This window comes from Hypanus sabinus, chromosome 19 (assembly GCF_030144855.1).
Source record: "Hypanus sabinus isolate sHypSab1 chromosome 19, sHypSab1.hap1, whole genome shotgun sequence".
In the NCBI taxonomy this organism is placed as follows: domain Eukaryota; kingdom Metazoa; phylum Chordata; class Chondrichthyes; order Myliobatiformes; family Dasyatidae; genus Hypanus; species Hypanus sabinus.
In genome coordinates, this window is record NC_082724.1 from 47252897 (window position 1) to 47268561 (window position 15665).

The 15665-nt window shown below is 35.8% G+C and overlaps 1 protein-coding gene across 1 annotated transcript in view; it reads left to right on the forward strand.

Annotated features, from left to right (window-relative positions):
- Positions 1-15665, forward strand: part of LOC132377906 (metabotropic glutamate receptor 7-like) — a 781248-nt gene that overhangs the window by 558740 nt on the left and 206843 nt on the right. The gene's annotated exons all lie outside the window — the stretch shown is intronic.

Sequence of the window (15665 nt, forward strand, 5' to 3'; positions counted from 1 at the left end):
GACTTTTTTTATATTGTTGTTACAATACTTTGGTCTTGGTTTGAACATATATAAATATTAAGTTTGATATGTTTCTTTGTTGTATCAGTTGGCATTTGGTGCATTAGGTATTGCTGAACTTGATAAACACAGGTACCAATTGCGATACAATAGAGATGAACTTGGTAATGAACAACCTGGAAAATCAATATAGTCTGGCCTGATTTCTGTTCCTCAGTGTGAATAACTGTTATTACTAACTTGTCCTTCATTCTATCCCTGTTTTTGTTTTAACTTGCTTATTGCCTCACATCTGCTTGGAGTTAAGAATTTGCAGACTCTCATTGCAAAATGGGAAATAAAAATTTTGATTTCTGGCCCTTGCTGTCTGTGAGAATTCAATCATTGCCTCTGACCCTGAACTGAGAGTTAACTGTCAGACACAGGCCAGAAGTCTCAATTTTTCAGCTCAGAAATATGAGTACAATCAGAGCTTGAATAAAGATATTAAAGGGAAGTTGAGCTAAGACGGTAAAATTGAAGTGAAGTATGATAAGACATGATCTAATCGATTGGTGTATGGAGATACTAAATTTTGCCTGTTGTTCCTATGTTCTTAAACATTCACAGTGCAACCTTGATTAACTATATAATTAGACCATAAGACAATCTAACATAGGAGCTGAATTGGGCCATTTAGCCCATCGAGTCTGCTCTACCATTCAATCATAACTGATCCTTTTTTCCCCCTCCTCAGCCCCACTCCCCGGCCTCTCCCTGGAACCTCTGATGCCATGTCCAATCAAGAACCTATCAATCCTTGCCTTAAATACACCCAACCACCTGGCCTCCACAGTTGCCTGTGGTAACAAATTCCATAAATTCACCACCCTCTGGCTAAAGAAATTACTCTGCAGCTGTTTTAAATCCTGGAGCTGTACCCTCTTCTCCAAGACTCCCCCATGAATGGAAACATCCTTTCCACATCTACTCTGTCTAAGACTTTCCATGTTTGAAAGGTTTCAATGAGATTCCCCTCATTCATCTAAGTTCCTGGGAGTGCAGAGCCAGAGCTATCAAATGTATCTTGTTTGATAACCTTTTCATTCCCAGAATCATCCTTGTGAACCTCCTCTGAATTCTCTCCAATACTCCTTTCTTAGATGAATAGCCCAGATCCGTTCACAATGCTCAAAGTGAGTCCTCACCAGTGTCTTACAGAATCTTTGTATCACATCCCTGCTCTTGTATCCTAAACTTCTTAAAATGAATGCTGGCATTGTATTTGCCTTCCTCACCACTGACTTTATCTGCAAGTTAACCTTTAGTGTGTCTTGCACAAGGATTTCCAATTCTATTTTGCACTTCAGATTTTTGGATTTTCTCACCATTTAGAAAATAGTCTGCACATTTATTTTTTATACCAAAATGCATGACAATGTATTTTCCAAATTGTATTTCATTTGCCACTTTCTTGCCCATACTTCTAAGCTGTCCGTCTTTCTGCAGCTTACCTGTTTCCTCAATATGATCTGCCCTTCACCAATCTTTGCATCACCTGCAAACTTGGCAACAAAGCCATGTATGCCACCATCCAAATCATTGATATACAGCATAAAAAGTAGCGGACCCAACACTGACCCCTATGGAACACCCCTAGTCACTGGCAGCCAACCTGAAAAGGATCCTTTTATTCCCACCCACTGCCTCCTACCAATCACCCAATGTTCTAACCATGACAGTAACTTACTTGTAATACCAAGGGCTCTTAACTTAGTAAGCAGCCTCATGAGTGGCACCTTGCCAAAGTTCTTCTGAAAGTCCAACTGTACAACATCCATGGCATCCTCTTTCTCAATCCTACTTGTAATCTTCTCAAAGAATTCCAACAGGTTTGTTAGGCAAGATTTCCCCTTAAGGAAACAATGCTGACTTTGTCCTATTTTGTCCTGTGTCAGCAAGTACTCCATAACCTCATCATTAACAATTAACTTCAACATCTTCCCAACCACTGAGGTCAGGCTAAGTAGTCTATAATGTTTTTTTTCCTCTGGTGCCTTCCTCCTTTCTTAAAGAGTGGAGTAATATTTGCTATTTCCCAGTCCTCTGGCACCATGCTAGAGTCCAATGATTTTTTGAAGATCATTACCAATAACTCCACAATCTCCACCATAATCTCTTTCAGAACCCTAGGGTGCAGCTCATCTGGTCCAGCTGACTTATGTACCCTTAGGTCTTTGAGGTTTTGAGCACCTTCTCCCATGTAATAGTACCTGAAGTCACTTCTATTCCTTTACACCCTTCAACATCTGGCACACTGTTACTGTCTTCCACAGTGAAGACTGATGCAAAATACTTACTTATTTCATCTGTCATCTGCTTCTCCACCTTGATTATTTCTCCAGCCTCATGTTGTGGTCCTATATCTACTCTCATCTTTCTTCAATTTTTTACATAGTTGAAAAAGCTTTTACTATCTAATTTGATATTTTACTAGCTTGCTTTCAGAATTGATCTTTTCCCTCCTGATGATTTTTCTAAGGTGCTCTCTGTAGGTTTTTAAAACCTTCCCAATCCTCGATCTTCCAGCTATCTTTTGCTTTGTTGCGTGCCCTCTCTTTTGTTTTTACATTAGATTTGACTTCCTTTGCTAGCCACAGTTGTACTATTTTGCCATTTGAGTATTTCTTCATTTTTGGAATACATCTATCCTGCACCTTCCATATTTTTCCCAACAACTCAAGCCATTGCTGCTCTTCTGTCATTCCTGCTAGCATCTCTTTCCAATTTACTTTGGCCATCTCGTCTCTCATACCACTGTAATTTACTTTACTCCACTGAAATATTGTTTTGTCAGACTTTGCTTTCTCCCTATGAAAATTCAAGTTGAACTCAATCATATTGTGACGACTGCTTCCTAAGGGCTCCCTAAATCACCTCAGGTTCATTACATAGCACCCTATCCAATATAGCTGATTCCCTAGTAGGTTTAACAACATTCTGCTCTAAAAATATATCTTGTAGGCATCCAACAAACTTGAGATCCATTACCAACCCGATTCTCCCAATCGACCTCATGTTGGAATCTCCCATGATATCATGACAATTCCCTTTTGACACGCCTTTTATATTTCACATTATAATCTGTGATCCATATCTCAACTACTGTTGAGAGCCCTGAATATAATTGCTATCGGGGTCCTTTGATTTTTGAGTTGAAATTAGCTTGCTTCTGTTTACATTGTTTCAGGAGATTCTGACAGACTTGCCAACAAAAAATGAAAAGCAACATCAAGATATACACCTTTAGTGAAAAAAGGAAATATTGAGATATATAGTTTTAAATAACTTACAATGTATTTCACTGTTCAAATTTCCTAAAGATTAATCAAGTACACTTCAACTACTTCATCTTGAAATTAGTCTTTGTATGAATTCGCTATATTTTTAAGGATTCTACTTCACTCTCCTGAAAGATAGACCTGAAAGTATCTTATGAGACTTTTTCTACTGCATGTATTGCGCTCGGTAAATAGCATCTTGAAATCATGAATTTACACTCTCCTTGTGGTGCTGCTAGTGAATGAATGAACAACTCGATTGGAAGTTCCTAGATTTACCTCATGTATATATATAAATTGCAATATTCTGCATTTGAAAAAAAACTAAGAGAAAATGTCAATTCTTTTGAATTAGCTTAGAAAGTGTATATAGTAACTAATACTTTTGCCAGTTTACCACACAGAGAGGCTCTAGTATGTATGTGCGTATTAACGTGTGGGATCATGCAATAAATATATCATTTTTGCATATGTACATGTCATTGGCTATCAAGGCTTATGCTCTGGAGATCCCTCCTCAAACTTTTCCATTTCTTCCTTTAGTATATACCTTAAGTCTGCTCTTGAATTTTTCTGAAGGCAATGATTTTGCCAGTTGATCCTATTTTCGTGTTTTCTGTATTCTTTCAACTTTTGAACTGAGAGCTTAAGGTGCAACATTTGAGACACCTATAGAAAAGCTGTTTGTGATCCACATAATAAGACCAATGTCTATATGAACTCAGTGGCCACATTATTAGGAATCTCCTGTGCTTAATAAAGTGGTCTCTGAGCGTACGTTTGTGTTCTTCCGCTATTGTAGCCCTTCCACTTCAAGGTTCAGAGTTGCTTTTCTACACACCACTGTTGTAACACATGGTTATCTGAGTTATTATCAACTTTGTGTCAGCTTGAGCCTGTCAGGCCATTCTCCTCTGACTGCTCACATTGTAAGGCATTTTTTGCCCATAGAACTGTTGCTCATAGAATGTGTTTTCTTTTATTTTTGTTTTTCACACCATTCTCTGTAAACTGTAGAGACCATTGTGTGTGAAAATCCCAGGTGTTCAGCAGTTTCTGAAATATTCGACTGACCTCACCTGGCACCAAAAATCATTTCATGATCGAAGTCAAAAAGATCACATTTCTTTTCCACTCTAATGTTTATTCTGAATGACAACTGAACCTCTTGACCATGTTTGTATGCTTTAATACATTGAGTTGCTGGCACATGATTGGTTAATTCGATTTTTGCATTAATGAGCGGGGATATAGGGTCCCTTGAGTGTACGTCTTGCCTCCTGCTTACACTCAGCTATCATTATGGTGAAAGGAGAGAGATAACTGTAACATCTGGCATGTCCCAAAAGTATTGGACTGGGATAGACAAGCATCATGGCTCCAGGAGACATTCTGCCCTTTCCCCAATATGGACGCAAGGCTGAATTCCAAAGGCAACAACACTGTAGGATATATTTTCATGAGCATTCTTACCCTTTCTTCTCACTATGACTCAGTTTGCCCCCGTTGCTGGGAAATTATGAATAACATGCCCTTGTCCATCTGCCTGGTGAAATGTTGGACCTTTCCCTGCAGGAAAGATCAGTGGACAGGCAAGAATTTGACTCTTGGGTTGTATACTGGGCTCCATTGATTTAGAAGAACAATGTGGCACAAACAAGGGACCCAGAATTCTACTGCTGTTTCTTCATTGTCATCAGCTCCAAATCTTGGATCACGCTTACTGACAGCAAAGGGGATACAATTACTGTAAGGATCCTAGGGATCAAAATCAGCTCCTTGAAGAACAGTGTTACCAACACGCCTAATTTTCAGGAGTGAAAAATATAATTTTAACATGTCAAAAGTGAAATTCTATACAGACTGCTTGCCAATATTGCATAAACCACATCAAACACATCCTTGATCCCAATCTCCTCCACTTTGTAAAACATAATGACTGAATTGTAAAAATCAAGCAAGAATCCTTTAGATTTGTGGCATTTGACTTGACAATCAGTAATCATTTGGTGATCATTACATTTATAATTGCCACATCAATAATAATTTCCCTAGACTTTTAATGAGCTTCTAATTTACAGTATATAGTGTTCACATTGATTCAGATTTTTGGCTTTGTAAATAATGTATCCTTCTTCATAAATTCCATCAGTGAGGAATATTTTGCTTGAAAGACAGTCTCGCACTTCTACATGCATACCTTCACACCATCTCTTTTAAATTTTATATGTAGAGAAGTGAGAAAAGTGTTTTATTTTCAAGAACTTAAAGAAGCTGAAAATGGATAGTCTTAGGATTGTTGTGACTATGTTCTGCTATTGCCAAGAATATGTTTGTTAATGATTCAAACAAAAAAGAGACAGCAGAATTTTGTTTTTGTGACTGTGTTGTATATCTGGATGATATAAACATATTCCTATAGTTTTGATTCTTAATTTGCAACTGTGCTTAGTGTGACTTGAAAGGGTTAGCCTGCATACCCCTATATTTATGGAGAGCTGAGAATATAAAAAAATCCTTGTGTGTTTAGCTTCCAAGTTTTGTTGGATAAATTTAAAATGTCTTGGTGAAGGAGGAGAAGGAAAGACTAAGAATGAATCTCAAGGTTGGTCATGGTGATATTTACATATATTGACTGTGAACTTTGAACTCAAGTGCTGAGGAAATAACTTGGGGACACCAGATGATACTGAGGGGCAATACCAGGGAGCATCATTTTAAGGTGATTTGAGGAAAGTATGGGGGGTAATATTAGAGATTAAGTTCTTTTCACAGAATGGTGGGTGTGTGGAGCGTCCTTCCATGGGTGATGATAGAGGCAGATATATTAAAGACATTTAACAAGCTCTTAAATAGGAACATGGATGATAGAACAGTGGAGGACTATGTAGGAGAGAAGGCTTAGATTAGGGTATAAGGTTGGTTCAATACTGTGGGCTGAAAGTCCAGTACTTTGCTGTAATGTTTTATGTTCTTGAGAGAGAGAGAGCGAGAGCGAGGGGGGGAAGGGAGAGAGAGAGGGGGAAGAGAGAGAGGGAGGGGGAAGAGAGAGGGGAGGGAGAGAGAGAGAGAGGGAGAGAGCGAGGGGGGAAGAGAGAGGGGGGAGAGAGAGAGCAAGGGGGGAAGAGAGAGGAAGAGAGAGAGAGTGTGTGTGTGTGTGAGAGAGAGAGAGCGAGATTTGTTAGGGAAGAAAAAATAAACAAAGTTCCAACTTTTACAAATCTTACTTCTAATACTTTGCAGCAGATAAAACACTAACAACATCATAGTTATTGGAAATAATAGGGTTATTTACGTGAGGAAGCATCATTAACATATGCAAGGTGGAAAATATATCTGAATGGTATGATTATAGCATATCAATTGCTAGCAAAGATTTAAAATGCCAGGAGTTGTTATTTCTAGTTGTTATTTTAACATTAAAGTATCATCACTATATTTTTCTGTTAGTATTCTCTTCTGACCAGGAATTAGACTTATTTGCATTAAAACAGCATTAATTTTCAGTTTCTCTATGATTTCACAGTTTGATAATGGTTGTAGGAAAGAACTCTTGAAACTTCCTGTGAAATACTTGAATTTATCCACATCCCTCCCTAACGATCCTCCTCAGCTGCCAGCATGAGAGATTTACTGAGAGATGCTGATGATAGCTGAAATTATTGATCTGATTTTCTTTTGATCTTGAATTTGCAGATTTGTGGCCAAAATCCCTTTGAGATGGAAAATTCTCCTAACTCAGTGTAACACTTAACCAACAGGCTGGTATATGTCTAGGGGAATTGGAGATCCAGCCACACACCAATCCCACCTCCCGTACACACAGGTGCTGTGAGAATCAAGTTTATGCCTCGCGCCCGCACACAGTATCAAATTCACACCAGATACCGTTATGAAATACACTTCAAAGAGTTTACTGAAACTAAAAGAGTACTAGGCAATACAATATATATGAAAGAAAAGAAAATGCAAAAGGTGCCAACTTATCAAAGTTCAGTCAGTTTAGTGCACATCGTTGGAGCTCAACCATCGAACCATTCGACCCCTCGTCGCTTGCCTCCGACCTCCACGTCTTCGCACCTGGGACCACCCCAAGTGGTCAACCAAGTAGTGCAGCGCACGTCCACCTTCCTCAGCATCTGCCTCCCGACTCTCGCGAAACCACCCCCTCCCCGCCCCAAGTTCCCAGCCTCACAAGACAAAATAACATTCCCCATTGGTTAACAAATGAATAAAATCCCAATATCAGCAAGTTTAAAGCTAAACAACTGTGAGAGAAACACTTATCAGACAAAGAAGCATTCCTACTCTTAACAAACCAAAGAAGCCATTTTGAGTCACATACACAAGACATTGTACATCAGTTTTCTTGCATAATTAATAGTTAGGTGCTGTATCTGCCATATATCTGGAAATGTTTTGCAGTTTACCTCTGATCTTAATCTGCAAGGGGCAGGGTAATGGATTACAGTTATGTATCTTACAGCCCCACTGAGCTTTGAAATCCTTAGAAATCTCAGGGAGAGGTAAGTGGGCGAAGGGCGGTTTAGAGAGTGAAACCTTCTCTGTAAATGTACCAAAGTGCAACTTCTAGAAGTAATCAGCAAGTCAGGCAAAGAGCTTAAAGCATGTGAAAGGAAATCCTGCAAAGAATTTCAACATGTAAAAGTAACAGCCTGTGCCTTTGGTGAACTAGCAGCTCTATACTCTATGATCACTGTATTACGTACTTACTGTACTGAGTAATGTTGCAACTGAGTGTTTGTTAATGGACTTCTGCTCTTGTACCCCATCCACTTCAATGATCTTCTGCACACTGCTGATGTAATCCATGATTATCTGATTTACCTTCCTGTCAGCTTGAACCAGCCTGGCTATTCTCCTCTGACCTCACTCAGTAACAAGGCATTTTATCCACAGAACTGCCTCTCGCTGGATGTATCTATAAGGCTGTCATATCTATTTTATCTATATCTATATCTTTATCTATAAGGCTGTCATATTCTGGGGGAATAGTGGGGATAAGCTCTCACAATCTATTAAATGTTCCCAGTGGTGCGTATCTCAAATAGCCTCTGACAACCAATCCAGCTCATGACCTTCACGTGTGGCTTAATTGGTAAGCCTGGTGGAACTGTTTCTGCTGACCAGGGAAGATACAAAGGTCAGTTACAGGCGCCCTAAAACTAGTCGCATCATGCAAACGGGCCTCATCAGCCATCTTTAGCAGCTCATCTGTGAGGAGGAAAATTCAAATTTCAAACCTCTATTGCTTAGCGGCTATACCCACTCATGGGGGAAGCTTCGGGAGTAAACCTTCAGGAAGAATCTGGAGATGGAGTCCCTGAGGCAGTTCTACAAAGAGTTCAACACTGACTGACAACTCCTACAGCACTGCTGATATCTGCTGTTTCAGCTGTATGCAGAGGGGGAGCCTGCTGCATGGGAATCAGCTTGTTCTGCATATTGTACTGCCCTAGTATGCATAGACAACTAGGATGCAATATCCCTCGTCAACCCTGATCAATGAAGGGCCTGCTAACTGCAATTTCTGAGATCTCAAACCACCCCATCTACAGTCAAAGTCACTTCAATTACATTTCTTCCCCATTCTGATGTTTGGACTGAACAACAACTAAACCTCTTGACCATGCCTGCGTGCTTTTATTCATTGAGTTGCTGCCACATGATTGGCTGATTAGATATTTGCACTTATGAATTGGTGTACAGTTTTAGCTAATAAAGTAGCCACTGAGTATAAGGTAAAGATTCTACATTAGTTGAACTTCTGTCTTTAAGATGCACTTTCAAGATTTGTTGTAAAAATAATTTGTTATTGTTTAGGTCAAGTTAAAGTTAAGGTTAGGTTACTTTAGATTTTGCCATGCTCCCTTATTTAAACAATATTTAAGTAATTTCAATGTAATGGCAGTAGTAAAGCCAAACCCCACCTGACTGTCCATTTCACTATATAAGTAAATGTGCAAAGGCAGCTGTCCAGGACACAGCAGTGATTTATTAGTTGTGAAGTTGGAGGTAAGTAATGATCCAATTATAAATTAAGACCTTTTTAGAGGATTGTGATTTTCTACATGAAAAGCACTATAAATATGCAAATTGACCTAAATGTTATTTTTCCTCTGATTCTGTTGTCTTCTTCAAAAATAGTGCTTCATGTGTAACAGTTCTCTGATAACATTTAAGAACTAAACACTTGTATAACTTATGTATAGGTCAGTTTGCGTCCTTGGTCCCCTACTGTACTCCCTGCTACACTCAAGTCTACAAGGTGAAATTTAGCTCTAACTCCTTCTACAAGTTTGCTGATGATACACCTTAGTGGGCTGAATATCAAATAACAATCAGTCAAAGTTCAGGAAGGAGATAGGGAGCTTAGTAACATGAGGTCATGACAAGAGCTTTTCCTTCAGTGGCAGCTGAACAAAACAGCTGGTCACTATCTTCAGGAAATGAGAAGGTACACATGCTCCTGTCTACATCAACAATGTTGATACTTCAAGGGTGTCACGCTCATTTCCTAGGATTGAACAAAACCAATATCTTGTACTGGTCTAACCTCAGCCGAGAGAGTTTAGTGATGCTTCTACTTCTTCAGAAGGCTAAAAAAAAAATTGGCATGACCCCATCAATCCTTACTAGTTTTTATCAATGCACCATAGATACAATCCTAACTGGATGCATCATAGCTTGATAACAATAATATCATGTGGCTACAAGAAACTGCAGAGTTTTGTACTCAGCTCAATACATTATTGAAGCTAGTCTTCTCTCCAAAAATTGTCTGTACTTCTCAAGGATTAAGGATCAGATTTACACATGTATTAAGGAATTTGCTGTGGTGTATTACAGCGACATACAACAAAATCTACATTCAATAATTATAAAGAATAAAGAATTATATAAAAATAAAGTTAGTTGTATAGACATGGAATAAAATATGCATAAATTGTTTGCTCAGTAATGTAGATAGCATGATCAAAGACCCCACTCATATCAGACATTCTCTCTTCTCCCCTCTTCTAACAGAGGGAAGATACAAAAGCCTGAAAGTACCTACCACCAGGCTCAAGGACAGCTTCTACACCACTATTATAGGTCTATATATAAGTTTCCCTAGTACAATATGATGGACTCTTTACTTCATTATGATCTTGTACCTGACTGTTTACCTGCAAGGCTCCTTCTCCGTAGCCAATATATTTTCTCCTGCATCATTATTGTTTTACCTTGTTCTACCTCAACACACTATATAATGATTTGATCTGCATGAACAGTATGCAAGGCAATCTTTTCACTGCATCTCTTTTTTCTTTTCTTTTTCAATCTATTTATTGAATTTCATATATATAAAGAGAAACATAACATAATATAAATAGGTTATAAATGCATTAGATTTAAAGTTAAATTTATAATAGGATAACAATATCTTATTAAATATCAACCAAAAAAAACTTATAATAAACAATCAAACCGATTTTGATTGAACATGAAAAAGAATAAAAATAGTCATCAAAAGAAAAAAAAGTAAAAATGCATGAAGAAATGTATATTAAAAAAAAACCTAAACTAACATGGGCAATAATACCAGTTTATATGAGTATGTTAGTGTCAAAAACTCCGGAACTCCATACCAGAACAAGAATAAAAAGAGAAAAGGTCTGGAAGAGGCCAAATTAATTCATATGAAAGTGTCGAATGAACGGTCCCCAAGTTTCTTCAAATTTAATTGATGAATCGAAAATAGTACTTCTAATTTTTTCTAAACTCAGACAAGAGATAGTTTGAGAAAACCACTGAAATGTGGTAGGAGGGTTTACTTCTTTCCATTTTTGTAATGTAGACCTTCTGGCCATTAATGTTACAAAGGCAATCATTCGTCTAATTGAAGGGGAAAGTCGACTACCATCCGCATTTGGTAAACCAAAAATTGCAGTGATAAAATGAGGTTGTAAATCAGTATTCCAAATTGAGGAAATGGTAGCAAATATGCCCTTCCAATAGTTATGTAAAGTGGGACATGACCAAAGCATATGGGTCAATGAGGCCACATCTGAATGACATCTGTCACATTGAGGGTTTATTTGAGAATAGAATCGAGCAAGCTTATCTTTAGACATATGAGCTCTATGTACGACCTTAAATTGTATTAAAGCATGTTTAGCACATATAGAAGAAGAATTAACCATTTGTAAATTTTTTTCCCATTTTTCTGTTGATATATTATATTGAAGTTCTTTTTCCCACTCTTGTTTAATTCTACCTGATATTTCTGGTTGTATCTTCATAATCCTATTATAAATAAAAGCCACTAATCCTTTCTGACAAGGATTCAGGGTAAAAATCATGTCTGAAAAGTCTATCAAAGTTGAATTGGGAAAGGATGGTAAAACTTTGTATAAACAAATTCTAATTTGTAAATATCTAAAAAAATTAGATTTAGGTAAATTAAATTTGTTGGAAAGTTGGTCAAAAGACATCAAACTACCTTCAAAAAAGAGATCACGAAAACATATTATACCTTTCCTTTTCCATATGCTAAAAGCTTGATCTGTTAAAGAAGGTTTAAAAAAGAAGTTAAGTAAGATAGGGCTATCAAGAACAAAGTTTTTCAGAGTAAAAAACTTATGAAACTGAAACCAAATTCGTATTCTGTGTTTGACAATAGGATTGGATATCTGTTTATTGCGTTTAACTAAATCAACCGGAAGAGAAGAACCAAGAATGGAGAATAAAGAATATCCTTGTGCAACATTACATTCTAAATTTATCCACTGTGGGCATAATGGTGAATCCAAATCTAGTTTCCAATATATTAAGTTTCGAATATTATTCGCCCAATAATAAAATCTAAAGTTAGGTAAAGCTAAACCACCATCTTTTTTAGATTTCTGTAACTGTCTTTTACTTAACCTGGGATTTTTATTTTGCCACACAAATGAGGACATTTTTGAATCAATGTTATCAAAGAAAGATTTAGGAATAAAAGTTGGTAAGGCTTGAAATAAATATAAAAATTTCGGTAAAATCATCATTTTAATAGCATTAATCCGACCAACTAATGATAAGGATAAAGGAGACCATCTAGTAGTAAGTTGTTGAATTTGATGAAACATGGGTAAAAAATTCGATCTGAATAAATCTTTATACTTCTTAGTACTTTTTATACCTAAATAAATAAAGTTATCAGTAACAACTTTAAATGGTGTCCTGTCATTCAATAAAGTTTGCTCATTTAAAGGAAATATTTCACTCTTATCCAAATTTGATTTATAACCAGAAAAACTACCAAATTGAACCAACAAAGATAGGATAGCGGGAATAGACCTATCAGGATCAGAAATATATAACAACAAGTTATCAGCATAAAGTGATAACTTGTATAACTTTTCATTACGAGTAATACCAAAAATATTAGGAGATTCACGAATAGCAATGGCTAAAGGTTCTAATGCGTTAGTAAATAATAAAGGACTTAAAGGACAACCTTGTCTCGTACCACAAGATAATTGAAAAAAAGAGGATCTATAATTATTGTAAGAACAGAAGCAACAGGTTTATAATATATTAATTTAATCCATGATATAAAATTAGAACTAAAATTAAAATTTTTCAAGGCATTAAATAAGTATATCCATTCAACTCTATCAAAAGCATTTTCAGCATCTAATGAGATAACACATTCTGAGGTTGTGGGTGAAGAAGTATAAATTATATTAATCAATTTTCTAACATTAAAAAAGGAATACCGATTCCTAATAAAACCAGTTTGGTCTTCTGAAATAATCTGTGATAATACTTTTTCTAACCTAATAGCTAAAATTTTTGTAAGAATCTTAGAGTCTACATTTAATAGCGATATAGGGCGATAAGATGCACATAAAGTAGGATCTTTATCTTTTTTAAGAATTAGAGAGATAGTAGCTTCATAAAAAGACTGAGATAATCTTTTCTTAGTAAATGCATCATTAAAGATTTCACATTACCAAGGGGAAAGCAAAGAAGAAAAAGTTTTAAAAAATTCTATAATATAACCATCAGGACCAGGAGCTTTCCCTGAATTCATTGATGAGATAGCCTCTCCTACTTCGGCCATAGAAATAGGAACATCAAACACACTTCGATCTTCATCTGTCAGTTTGGGAATATTTAAATTGTTAAAAAAATTATCCATCATGGACAGATCGCCATCAAATTCTGATTGATATAAAGATTTATAAAAATCTTGAAAAGTATTATTAATTTCTTTATGATCAGTAGTCAGATTACCATCTTGTTTACGAATTTTAATAATTTGTCGCCTAGTCGAAATAGCTTTTAATTGGTTAGCTAACAATTTACCAGTTCGATCACTATGAATATAAAATTGAGCCCTGGTCTTAATTAGTTGATTCTCAATTGAAGAAGATAATAATAAGCTATGTTCCATTTGAAGCTCAACCCTCTTCTTATAAAGTTCTTTGGTAGGAGTAACGGAATAAATCTTATCAATTTCTTTAATTTTATCCACCAATAAAGCTATATCTAAATATCTTCGTTTTCTTTTACCAACAGAATATGAGATAATTTGTCCACGGATAAAAGCCTTGAAAGAGTCCCAAAGTATTCCTCTGTCAATCTCTTCGGTATAGTTTGTTGAAAAAAAAATAAGTCAATTTGTTGTTTTATGAAGGTAATAAATTCTGGATCTTGAAGCAAAGTAGCGTTGAGTCTCCAAGATCTAGTATTAATGGAAGAGTCCGAAATCTTGACAGATAACTTCAAAGGTGCATGATCCGAAATGGCAATAGAATCATATTTACAATCAGTAACATCTGTTAATAAATGATGATCAATAAGGAAATAATCAATTCTAGAATAACTATGATATACATGTGAAAAAAATGAAAATTCTTTATCTTTAGGGTTCAAAAACCGCCATATTTCAGTAATTCCCGAATCAACCATAAAAGAATTAATAAGTAAGGCTGATCTATTCGGAGGAGTTCGAATAGGTTTAGATCTATCCATCAAAGGATTCAGACAACAATTAAAATCTCCACCCATTATCAACATATATTAATTTAGATTAGGAAGGGAAGTAAATAAACGTTTACAAAATTCAGGGCAGTTAAAGTTTGGAGCATAAATATTAACTAGAACCACTTTTCGATTAAAAAGTGAACTAGTAATTAACAAAAATCTGCCCTGTGGGTCAGAAATAATTTCATGATGTGTAAACAAAATTGAGGGGTCTATAAAAATAGACACACCCCTAATTTTGGCGGTGAAATTTTTCGAGTGAAATTGTTGACCCTTCCAGAACCTAAAAAAGCATTGTTTATCCTCCCTCCTAATATGGGTCTCCTGTGCAAAGATAATATTAGCATTCAGTCTATGGAATACTTTAAATATTTTTTTACGTTTAATTGGATGATTTAAACCATTAGTATTCCAAGAGATAAAATTAATAGACTTATCCATCATGCCAATATTGATTGTGTATATCATAAAAGGTTAAGAAGACACATAACCCATAATTCAGGAAGAAGAAAAAATGATTCAGGAGCAACCGGAGAACATGACACCTCAACAATATTAATAATTTAAAGTTGGCCCATAAACTAAAAGCAAAAAAATAAAAAGCAAAAGCGTGAAAAAAGATCCCTACCCCCTCCCCCAAGCCCTCGAAAAAGAGCCAAGCAGCAGGCGCACAAACTAATACTAATATTACCCCAATTTCAAGATGGCAACTCCATGAAAAGATAAAAAGAGGTTATAAAACACCCAGATTTAAGTACAGGGTTGCAAAAATATATATATATATATATCAATCAAAATGAAAAAAAAAGTAATATAATAAAGTAAAAGATCATTAATTAAAAAAGGATAGATGTTAAAGGTTGAAACAGTGTAATATGCCTTTAAAAAAACGATTCCATATTCAAATACAAAAAAATGACGTTTCAAAAGCAAAGATTATGGGAAGAAGAAACAACATTTTGAAAAAGCCATATTACAAAATATAAATGTAAATTCTCCAATCTATTAAAAAAAGTTTAAAAAAAAGGTTATCAAAATAGAATTAAAAAAGGATTCAATAATCACTACAATATTAAAAAAGGGTCCAAAAATCCAAAACATTCGTCCCATTCTCAAATACAAGCAAACAAATGAATGCTTACGGAAAGCAAAGTATTATGGGAAGAAGAAACGACATCTTAAAAAAAGAAATCATTATTACAAAATATAAACATGTATATCCAATTCAGAAAAAAAATAAGAAAAAAGACATTATAGTAAAATTAAAAGAGCATCTATAAACTATAATAGTAAAAACAAAACGGG